Source organism: Saccopteryx bilineata, chromosome 1 (genome assembly GCF_036850765.1).
Source record: "Saccopteryx bilineata isolate mSacBil1 chromosome 1, mSacBil1_pri_phased_curated, whole genome shotgun sequence".
NCBI lineage: Eukaryota > Metazoa > Chordata > Mammalia > Chiroptera > Emballonuridae > Saccopteryx > Saccopteryx bilineata.
Window position 1 is genome coordinate 301,219,095 of NC_089490.1, and position 11,141 is coordinate 301,230,235.

An 11,141-nucleotide genomic window follows, 5' to 3' on the forward strand; every position below is an offset into this window, starting at 1 on the left:
TTTTGAGGTAACTCCATACTGCTTTCCACAGTGGCTGCACCAATCTGCTTCCCCACCAACAGTAGGGTTCCTTTTTACCCACATCCTCATCAATACTTGTTTGTTGATTTATTGATGATAGCCATTCCGATAGGTGTGAGGTAATATCTCTTTGTGGTTTTAATTTGCATTTCGCTGGTGATTAGTGACAACGAACATCTTTTCATATGTCTATTGACCATCTGTATGTCCTTTTTTGGAGAAGTGTCTATTCTAGTCTTTTGCCCATTTCTTTTTTTTTTTTTTTTTTTTTTTGCTATTTTCTGAAGCTGGAAACAGGGAGAGACAGTCAGACAGACTCCCGCATGCGCCCGACCGGGATCCACCCGGCACGCCCACCAGGGGCGATGCTCTGCCCACCATGGGGCGATGATCTGCCCATCCTGGGCGTCGCTATGTTGCGACCAGAGCCACTCTAGCGCCTGGGGCAGAGGCCAAGGAGCCAGCCCCAGCGCCCGGGCCATCCTCGCTCCAATGGAGCCTTGGCTGCGGGAGGGGAAGAGAGAGACAGAGAGGAAGGCGCGGCGGAGGGGTGGAGAAGCAAATGGGCGCTTCTCCCGTGTGCCCTGGCCGGGAATCGAACCCGGGTCCTCCGCACGCTAGGCCGACGCTCTACCGCTGAGCCAACCGGCCAGGGCCCTTGCCCATTTCTTAATTGACTTTTTTTTTTGGTGTTGAGTTTTATAAGTTCCTTATAAACTCTGGACATTAAGCCCTTATCAGATGTATCAGAAAATTTTTATCTGTATCTTTTAAACTAAGGATCAGCCCAATTCCCCAAACTTTACATCCCAAATTCAAAACAAACTATTCAGGGCTCCAAAGATAATGCCCAACAATCGCCCATTCTGTTTGTCTACAGGTCCCCAGGTTAACCTGGACCAACACAGCTGCATCTGTTTCCTTGACAGCTCCCCCAATACCTTCTTCTCCATGGGCATGTCTGACTGAAGCAGCTTTCCCTATTCAACATACCCCAACCCCCCACACCCTACAACAACTGTGAAGAATGTCCAGCCAAACTAGAATGTACCTAAGCAGAGAGTGCTAACCAAAGATAAAAGAGAAGGTCTGAAGCCTCTCGCTGACCCACTCAACCTGTGGAGGATGCCTCGGCCGCTTCCAAACACTCCTGTTGGGCTCCAAGTAAGTGCGGCCATGGGGAAGTAAGCCATCACTCACCTCCTCACTCACCCTCCCACTCACTCACTCACCCACTAGTTCACATCAATTTAAGTGATGAGCAATTGTTCAGCATCATTTGAGGTTATAACAATTTCCAGAGAAGTAGGAGACAAACTCTGTATTAAGGAGCTCTCTTTCTAGTGGGGAAGACAGTCACGTGCAATTGGAAGACTGGCATTAAGCACTGAGATGGCCACATAAGAAAGGACCACAGGAGTGGTCCTAAGGTAGCAGCTCCAGCACTTCCAAGCCCCATGAGCCCAGGCAAGTTTCACATGAACTCTCTAAGCCTCAGGGGCCACGTCTGCAAAACAAGAGTTATTACAGGGGTTGGAATGACCAACAGGGATAGTGTACGTGAAAGTGACTCACACACCAACAAGATTACTACCGCCTCATGGGTTCTGAAAAATTAAAAGGGAGTTCCAAATGCAGAGTATTATTACTATTCTATAAAGAACAAGACAGTTGTTAAAATGCTTATAAATGCACGCAGACTGGATGATGCCTGCCCCTCGCCTTGAATGCTCTTTTCTCTGATATCTCTGCATCTCTCATTCTTACACATCCTTTAAGTTTGCTCTCAAATGTCACTTTCTCAGTGAGGTCCCTCCTGTCTACCCTATTCATAATGCAAACTTCCTGCTCTTTTCACCCCTCAGCATGCCACCTCATCGATCTCTAATAGATTTTTTTTCTCTTCCCATGTACTTATTGCCCACTAACACACTCAGTAATTTACTTTTACATATTTATTTTTATCATCTTTTTCCTCCCATGAGAGCGTGAGTTCCAAGACAGCAGGGATCTTTGCTCTGTGCCATGATGCATCTGCCACCAAAAGCAATGCCTAGTACATAGTAGGTGCTCAATAATACTTATTCAGTGAAATAATTAAAAGAAAGTGCACACCAAAGGGCTGCCATGGCAGAGGGCTTTCAGAGAGGAGTGCGGGAAGGAAGGGCACAGAAATCAGTACCCAGGGCTGTGAGGATGATGGTTGAGAGGCTCACGAGCACAATGTGTGGAACATGAGCACTCAGGGTAACAATAACAGAGGGCACCCCCTGAAACTCACGGAGGCAATTTTAGTCCAGTGAGAGAAATTCATCTTTATGGAGAGTGAACAGATCCCATGTTGTTGTAGAAGACAGGTTTGGACAACTTCATGAAGAATAATTTCAGAGTGTATATTAGTTATCTACTATTGCACAACAAGTTATCCTCAAACCTAGTATCTTAACACAACAAAAATATATTATCTCACAGTTTCTATGGGTTAGGAATTCAAGCATCTTGATTGGGTGGTTCTAGCTGAGGGTCTCTCAAAAAGGTTATATAGAGTTGAGACCTTAACATTGGCCATAATCATTTGAAGGCTGGTCCAGGGAGGAGAGAGATGCTTCCAAGATGTTCCATTCACATGGCTGTTGGCAGGACACCTCAGTTACTTGCTGTGCAGACCTTTCTAGAGAGCTGCTCAGGTGTCCTTATGACATGGAAGCTGGCTTTTCCCTTTTCCAAGAAAGAAAAGGGTAGACATCATGATATCTCCTATGACCTATCTTTGTAAGTCGCAATCTGTCATTTAGGCATTATGCTATTGGTACACAAGTCTTCAGGTCTTCCCTATTTAACATAGGAGGAAATTACACAAAAATATGAATACTGGCAAGTAGGAAGTAGTGAGGGCTATCTTGGAGGCTGGCTACCACAGCATGTAACTAAGGAAGGATTCAGGATGTGCGGAGGGCAGCATGGTTCTATGGAGAGCAGTCATTACCTGCCACCATCTACCTCCAGCATACCAGAGAAGACTGGCCGGAGGGCAGACTTTGTGACACTAGTCATGCAGAGTGACCCAGGCCCTCAGCTGTACACATTCCCAAGGGAAGATGTGTATGGAAATACCTTTGGAGGGCCTGACATCCTCTTCCTGGACCTGGTTTCTACTTGTCAATATGCTTCTCATGTTGACCCTGCCACAAATGAGTGTCAGAGCTGAGGGAGCTCAGAGACCAAGAGAGGAATGCTTACATGACCTGACGGAGATGACCAGGAAACAACACCTGCCACACCCTCAGAAATCTCCTACCTTCGCTGGACAGCAAGCTTTTGTGAGTGGTCAGTAGTAGCTGCATCAGTTAGGAAAGAGTGCTCCCCAAGAAAAGATTCACAGAAAGAGAAAAAAACCAATGTCAGGAAATAGCTTTCAGGGTAAGAGAGTCCTAGAAACAACTGTGTCCATCCCTTTCTCAGGCAGGGCCAAAACTCAGACTTCTCAGACTTCATCCAAAAAATAGGTGGCATTTACTCCTGCCATTATTGACCCCAAAAGATGTATTTCTACCAGCCTTGGGGATTTTCTCAGAGTGAGGTGTGTCGGCCCTCTCAACACAGGGGAAGAAAGACAGCTCCTTATCCTTGTGCACCAGTACTTTCTTCTTATTTCTCATTTTTAATTAAAAATGGGTTGTGCCCGAGTGCATCACCTCATGTGACAATGCCAATCAAGAAGGCTCCAACCACGAGGAGAGATGAAGGACCCGGAAATCCAGGAAGAGAAATGAGGCTGTGCAAAGCTGTCACTGTGCAGACTAGTGTCCTTTCTTGGCTTGAATGTGGTAATATGGGAGCCCCGGACCTGGTTTTAGTCACTGGGCTACTTTAGACTGCCCTGCCGTTCACGTCTCCATCCCACCTTGTGGTTATTGTTGGATTCCAAGTGGCCCAATGAGGGAAAGGCGTTAGAAATGAAGTTACGTTTGTTACCCCAGCAGAAACATCACTAGCAATTTCCCAGAACCCTTGGTCTGGGAAAGTGTCTCAGTCACAGACTTCCTTAGAAGGGCTGCTTTGGACAAGTGGTCCCGCTCACCAGTCCCTTGATCACTGGTCTCATCATCTCAACAGCCAACATTTATCATGCACTTGCTGTGTGCAAGGTACTGCAACCTGAACCCCCTTGCTCAAGATGAGTAAGAGCTTCTGACTCATTGAGGTGAGTGTGAAAACTGTAGTTCAGATAAGTGGAGAATGTAAGAAAGAAATGGAAGCATGGATTCTGTAAAAAGCTTTAGAAATGCAGTTCATTTCAGAGATGTAAAATCAGATGCTGCGCTAGTGCAAAAAGAAAAAAACTAAAAATGTTCTCTCAAGTTTCTTAACAATAATAATCATTATTGTTAGCATTTATGGGGTGCTTTTTAAGGACTATTTCAAATCTCTGGTGCCTACTGGCTTACACCTTAGAATACCATGAGGTCAGTATTACCATCCCACTAATAGATGAGAAGCCCAAGGTGAGGGAGATTAACCAGCTTGCTTAAGGGAACAGAGTGAGTAAATATTAAAGTTGAGATTCAAATTCTGGCCATCTAATTCCAGAACCCACAGGCTGAACTATCATTCTATGTTGTTTTTAAACAGTTTAAATAAGCGGCCAAATGCTGTAAAATGTCATTTAAAAAATTCACAGTGAGGTCAGAAGTCTCCTTGCTTAGTTGACCCTGCCTCCCTCCAGTTCCTGCCTTCCTCCTCTCCACGCACATTGCTTGCTAAGGCTTATTCCTGGTGCATTTCATCCAAAGGGCCCAGATCCAAGGACAGAACATGTAGATTTTCCTCAACTTCAAGAATCCCAAGAAGTTATTCCATCCATCCTTCACCTCTGCTGTCTCCTCCTTTCCTGGTATGTTGAGCAATATGCTCTGTCACTTCAGTGGATAAAAGAAAGTACGTTCTGTGTGCCACCTACCCAGCTCAGAGAGAGCTATGGCTTTAGCATCAGTTTGACTTTGAATCTCACTCTGCATATTAGCCCTGTGACCTTGTGCAAGCCACTTACCTCTCTAAGTCTATGCTTCTCCTGTGTAAAATGGGGGTAATAATGGTGCCAACTTCATAGAGTTGTTGCAGAATCGGGAGTTGAAATAAAAAACACATGTCAAGTGCTTGCACACAGCAAGTGCACAATAAAGGTTGGCTGTTAGGATAATGAGACCAGTGATGGACAGACTGGTGAGCAGGACCACTTGTCCAAAGCAGCCCTTCTAAGGAAGTCTGTGAGTGAGCCACGTTCCCAGACCAGTGGTTCCCAGGGAATTGCTAGTGATGTTTCTGCCTGGGTAACAGGAAGAAGAGGAGGCAATTATATAGCACATAATAAAAATCATTTCATTTCTAATGCCTTTCCCCCACTGGGCCAATTGGAATCCAAACCATAACAACAACGCCTTGTTATATGGAGAATGAGAAGGGCAGGGGCAGTCTAAAGGAGCCCAGTGATGATGAACAGGCCCACTCACTTTGGCTCCCAGATATCTGCAGGGGAGTGTCCTTAGGGCCGTGGCTGCATTCTGTACACTAGGCCTAATAGTGAATTGCAGAGCCCTGGAGGGCAGGTCTGTCAGGCTGGTTGGGGCCTATGGACAGGGCCCTGGGGGGTGATGCTGCAATGACTTCATTCACCATCTGTGTCTGGGAGCAGGCTGACATCACTCAGAGGGCTCCAGGGATGCCAGGGTCCTCCCACCACCCCCTCCACATCACTGCAGACAGCAAAGAATTCCCATCTCCTCCTGGAAAAAGTAAAGATACCTATAGGTGCCATCAGATTGACAAAACTGCCCACATTGCACTAAGCCAATGCCCAATGCCTTGTATGTGCATGCGTAACATCATCCCCTTTCTAGGGCCTCCATGAGTTTGCTTCTTAGCTCCCATCCCTGCACACTGCCCCACAGTCTCCCAAAGACTCCAGGTCTCAGGCTTGGGGACACTGCAGCAGCATAGCCTCTGCCATCCAGGGGAGGGAGAAGTCCCCAGTGTGTCATCTTTGCCTCTTCCCTGCACTCTGGAGCCAGCAGGGGCCTCTGCTCCTCCACAGAGAAACATTCCCTTGTCTCCTAGGGAGAGAGGAGGCTGCACTTTCCCAGGGGACATCCCAGCTGCCAAGGGTGTTGATTTAACCCACTTATAAAATTGAGGTGAAAGGGGAAAGAAGAGGGAATGTGTGCAGACCAGGAGGGCAATTTTCTCTCCTTTCTCTGGACCCAAACAGGAACAAACCAAGGGGCTAAATCTCCACCCACATTACTGACACTATAATCAAGCTATTTTCCAAGCCTGTGCACTTAGATAATGTGATTCTATTTTTAAAAATCTTCAATTGCATTGGCGATGGCAACAGGTGAGACGCAGGGTGTACTAAGACTTGATTCCAATACTGTTAGAGTATTCTAAAATATTGGAGGTAACAGTCTCCCACCCAGAATTGGTAAACATACAACTTGCATGCACACCCTTAGTGGCTCCATTTAGTATCCTGGAGCGCTGATACATAATCCCAAAGCCAAATAACTGAGTCCTCCCAGGGCTATAAGATGCCCTACTGGAAGTGAGGGGAAGGGAAATGCCATGCTGGGGTTCAGCTAAACAAGAGATCACATCCAGGGAGGCTGTCTGCTGAGAAGTTGAACCAAAGTGTACCCTATGTGGTTTCCAAGCACTTCCTAGATGCAAGATGTTTTCTTGCTAAGCAGAGCTCCTGATAAAATGGAGATGCATTGGTTGCTGAGCCCAATCTCAATGCTCTAAAACTAGAAAACTTACCCACTCTTTTATGAGAGAATTTTAATAATAGGAGAGAGATCACCATATATATATATATATATATATATATATATATATATATATATATATATATATATATATATATATATTTTGTATTTCTCTGAAGCTGGAAACAGGGAGAGACAGTCAGACAGACTCCCGCATGCGCCCCACCGGGATCCACCCGGCACGCCCACCAGGGGGTGATGCTCTGCCCCTCCGGGGCATCGCTCTATCGCGACTAGAGCCACTCTAGCGCCTGGGGCAGAGGCCAAGGAGCCATCCCCAGCGCCCAGGCCATCTTTGCTCCAATGGAGCCTCGGCTGCGGGAGGGGAAGAGAGAGACAGAGAGGAAGGAAAGGGGGAGGGGTGGAGAAGCAGGTGGGCACTTCTCCTGTGTGCCCTGGCCAGGAATTGAACCCAGGACTTCTGCACGCCAGGCCGACGCTCTACCACTGAGCCAACCGGCCAGGGCCACCATATTTCTTGACTAAAGAAAAAAGCTTCCTTGACTGGGGTCTGGGGCATCTAGGATGACCATGGAGGAACCCAAATAATCTAAAGGAAAGATGTCCCTGGGGAAATGGAACTGACTGGACAACCATTCTAAGTTTTTTTTCAGAACCTCAAATTATAGGTCATATGATTTGTGATAGACAATCTGGTGCTTGGGGTCCTGGTGTTATAAAACCTCAACTTTGATTCCTCTCTCCCTTCCTGGGTTCTGAAACACTTTCACTGATGGAGATTCATAGGTATTAAGCCCTATGGGTGAAAGAAATGGAAGGTGGAACTTCAGAAAATATGAGTCACTGGAAAGGGCAGGGCTGGCTCAAGGAAGTCTCGTCATTCTCATTATCTATCTCCCCCAACCCATGCTATCTGCACAGCCCTGCTTCTTCAACTCCAAAATAAGACTCCTGTTTGTAGGGAAGATGGAAACAGCTGTTTACAGGCCAGGTCTACATGCCTTTCCCCTCACATATGTTCACCCAGATAACAGTGACCTCAGACCATCTAAATTCAGCAGATCAATCCCAGGTATATAAGAGGCCATATTTGATAAGCACCCCTGACCTCCCTTTGTTTCCCCGGTAAAGAAGGAAGAAAAGAACAGAAGGGTTTCTCTCAAGTTCATATTGTCCTGCAATATTGCATGTTCTAGACAAAATAAATAAATAAATAATGTGACCCTGCATGTGAAGGCAGAAGACTGGCCCACAAGCATCATTACAGACTTATCCAACCCTACAAGCTTCCTGGCTTACAGAGCACAAAAACCAAATCAATACAGTCAATATGTCATTGCGAGCTGGGCACGAGCGGCTACCGGCCTTGGGGAACATGACATGCTACTAAGCTGAACTAATTACTCCTTGATATTTCAGGAGCAGTTAGGTTAGCAGATCACAGTACACACATAATGAAAAACAATAATTCCCTCAGAATGTGAGGGGAGGAGGAACACACTGCATTGGAACCCAAGGAGGACAGTTAGTATCAATATTTACACAGGTCAACCTGAAGCCATATTGAAGACTGTTAAAGTTAAAAATTTATTTTAGAAGAAAAGTCCAGGAAGATCTTGGGAGAGAGGAGAGAGACTGAGCTGCACTCTTTATTGCAGCAAAGGGATTTAATCAGGGGGATGGTCCCCCACTTAAAAATTTAATATGTATAACTGCAGGACCCAAGGAGGGGGCCGATGAAGATCTTAATTATGTTCCTTCTAGTCACTCAAAGAAGTCAGAACTTTTATGACAGGTGATTTCTTAATCCAGTGTCCACACAAATCACTCAGAAATATAGTTAAAATATACAGTACATTCCTGGGCCTCAGCCTGGGAAGAACCGAAAATAAACATCTTAACTAGATTCCTGGGTGATTCAGATGCAGGGAGTTCAAACAAAAACAAAAACAAAAAAAATGACCTTGGAGAAACGCATCTATGATAAATCAGAATCCCCCATTTTCCAGGCCCTTTCGCACCTCCCATCTCTAGGCTGTGCAGGTAGGAGGACCTCAGAATATTCTCCACTAGAACAAGGCTGGGGCTACCATCGCCCTCACTTGGCTCTAAGTTCAACCTCTCAAACCTCTTCCTTGTGAGATGTTTGGTTTCAGAAATAGCATCAACCCCCCACTCCTAATCACATATGCCAGGAATTTTGAACACTAAGCAAGGAAGTCAAAGGCAGGGGGCTGGGACCCAGCAAAACCCTCACTGATTCTCTTGCAACTGGCCACATGCATCATGGCCTCTCTCTCTCTCTCTCTCTCTCTCTCTCTCTCTCTCTCTCTCTCTCCCCCCCCCCACCTTCATCAAACAGCAGCAACAGAAGAAAAGATGAGAAGAATGATTCTTTTTTCAAGTGGTCCTAATTCCACAGGAGGAAATTAGGGATAATCAGAGTACATATTTGCATCCAAAGGAGAGAGAATAACTGAAAATCTAGTTCCTGGGGAAGAACAAGGATTAGCCTGAAAGGTTTGTAGCCCGGGTAAATCCAGAAGTGACTGGATCTGCAGAAGAAACTGGAAAGAGATCCATAAAGTGTCATGCACCAACCTCAGGAGTCCCCAGCACAAAAAGTAGTGGGGTGCCAGGTGGGCAACAGTGACTCGCTCAAACAGCTTCTCTGTGGCTGAGAGCACGGATCTGTCTCTGTGGGGCCACAGGGCTGTGCCTAGTGTCCACGATGAAGCCTGCTGTGTATAGACACACACAGCCTTTTCTCTCTGCTCTCCAAAGAGGAGTTTCAAGCAGGCTGCTGGTCGCAGACAAGGAGGGGGACATGCTGTCCCTGGCGCTTAGAGCTGCCTCTTGCCTCTGCATCCCGCCCTGCCCTGCGGGGGCTCTGGGCTCCTGGTCCACTTCAGAGCCAGACGGTCACTCTCCGCTACTGCTCCCACCATCTCAAATTTAGATGGGTCTGAAATCCCAGCCTCCCACCTGGGCTGGATCTTGAACAGACAGGGGGCGAAGGAGAGCGGCAATTCAGCACCAAGGACAGCGGTCCGTTAGACAGCCGGAAGGTAAAAGGGCCCGCAGCCCTCCCTGGCTTTAGTCTTTAGACACTGAAAAGTCTCTGGCCACACAAACGCCGAGTAGCCAAAAACCACCCTTCTCCCTCGGGGTTGGGGGGGTCGAACCCTTGGCCGCGCGCTCTGGCGTCCCGGGCAGAAAGTGCCCTACTGGGGAGGCCGAGAGGCGCCCGCCCCAGCATCCGCGGCTCCGCGGGGAGGCCACCCCCATCCGCCCGCCCGGCGGCACGGAGGACGCCGAGAGGGAGGGATAGTGGGGTGGCCGTCGCGACTAGACCACCCCTGGGGAAGGCTGCCCGACGGAAAGTCGGTGGACAGCCTGACCGCAAGCGGAGTGGTCCGCGCGGACCGCGCCAGCGTGGCCGAACAAACTTCTGGCCCGGCCCGCCGGCCTCCCTGCGAACCGGCCCGGTACGGCCCGCCCGTCTGTCCCGCGGGCGCTTACCTTCAAGCCATAGGGCGCCCTGGGGCGGAGGCGGCGCAGGCTGCTCCAGGTGTCCGGCTCCCGCCGCATCCACGCGGGGCCGCCCCCACCACCACCACCGGCAGCCGTCTGGGCCGCCGCTCCCTTGGCGAGTGCCTGCTCCCGCCCTCGCCGCGCCGTTAGGAGCCCCAGCGAGCAGCCGCTCGGCCAGCTCCGGCCCGCGGGGAGCAGTGGACGGGCAGCGGCGGGGCGGGGCGGGGCCGGACGCGGGTGGGCGTGTGGCGTAGGGACCGAGCGTGGAGGCGGTGCGGTGCGCGCGGAGGGCCGCCTGCTCCCGCTCTGCTCCTAGACAGCTCCGCGGAGCCCGAGCGCCGCACGGGGCAGGGCGGGCAGGAGCGGGGACGCCCTGGCCACGGGGCGCCAGGGCCCCGCCCCTGGAAGACCCCGCCCCGGAGGACCCCGCCCCTGGAAGACCCCGCCCCTGGAAGACCCCGCCCCGGGAAGACCCCGCCCCGGGACAGGCCTCGCCCCGGGGGCGGGGCAGCCCAGCCTTGCCCGGCTGTGCGCGTGTGTACCATCTGCGTGCCTGAGCTGCCCGGGGCGGCGTGGGGTGGGGTGGAGGACGCCCCTATCCATGGCTCGGAAGCCGGTCCCAACTGAAGCAGGGACTGAGTGGTCCACTACACGTTGAGCTCCCCGCAGACCCGCAAAATAACAGTCTGTGTGTGCAGGGCTGCCGTGACAAATGTTTCCATTGCTTGCTTCTCTGTTCCTTTCTTTGAGAAGTCAGCGAACAAGGACGTGGAGAGTGGGGGGCACCACCATCCAGGTAGT

At 49.5% G+C, this 11,141-nt stretch overlaps 1 protein-coding gene across 2 annotated transcripts in view; it reads right to left on the bottom strand.

Moving 5' to 3' along the window:
- DRD2 (dopamine receptor D2) overlaps nucleotides 1-10,548 on the bottom strand; it is a 72,883-nt gene extending 62,335 nt beyond the window's left edge. For both annotated transcript variants that reach the window (XM_066253630.1, XM_066253627.1), the window contains exon 1: nucleotides 10,329-10,548. The gene's annotated coding sequence lies outside the window, so the exon portion shown is untranslated. The remainder of the gene's footprint in view (nucleotides 1-10,328) is intronic.
- Nucleotides 10,549-11,141: the final 593 nt, after the last annotated feature.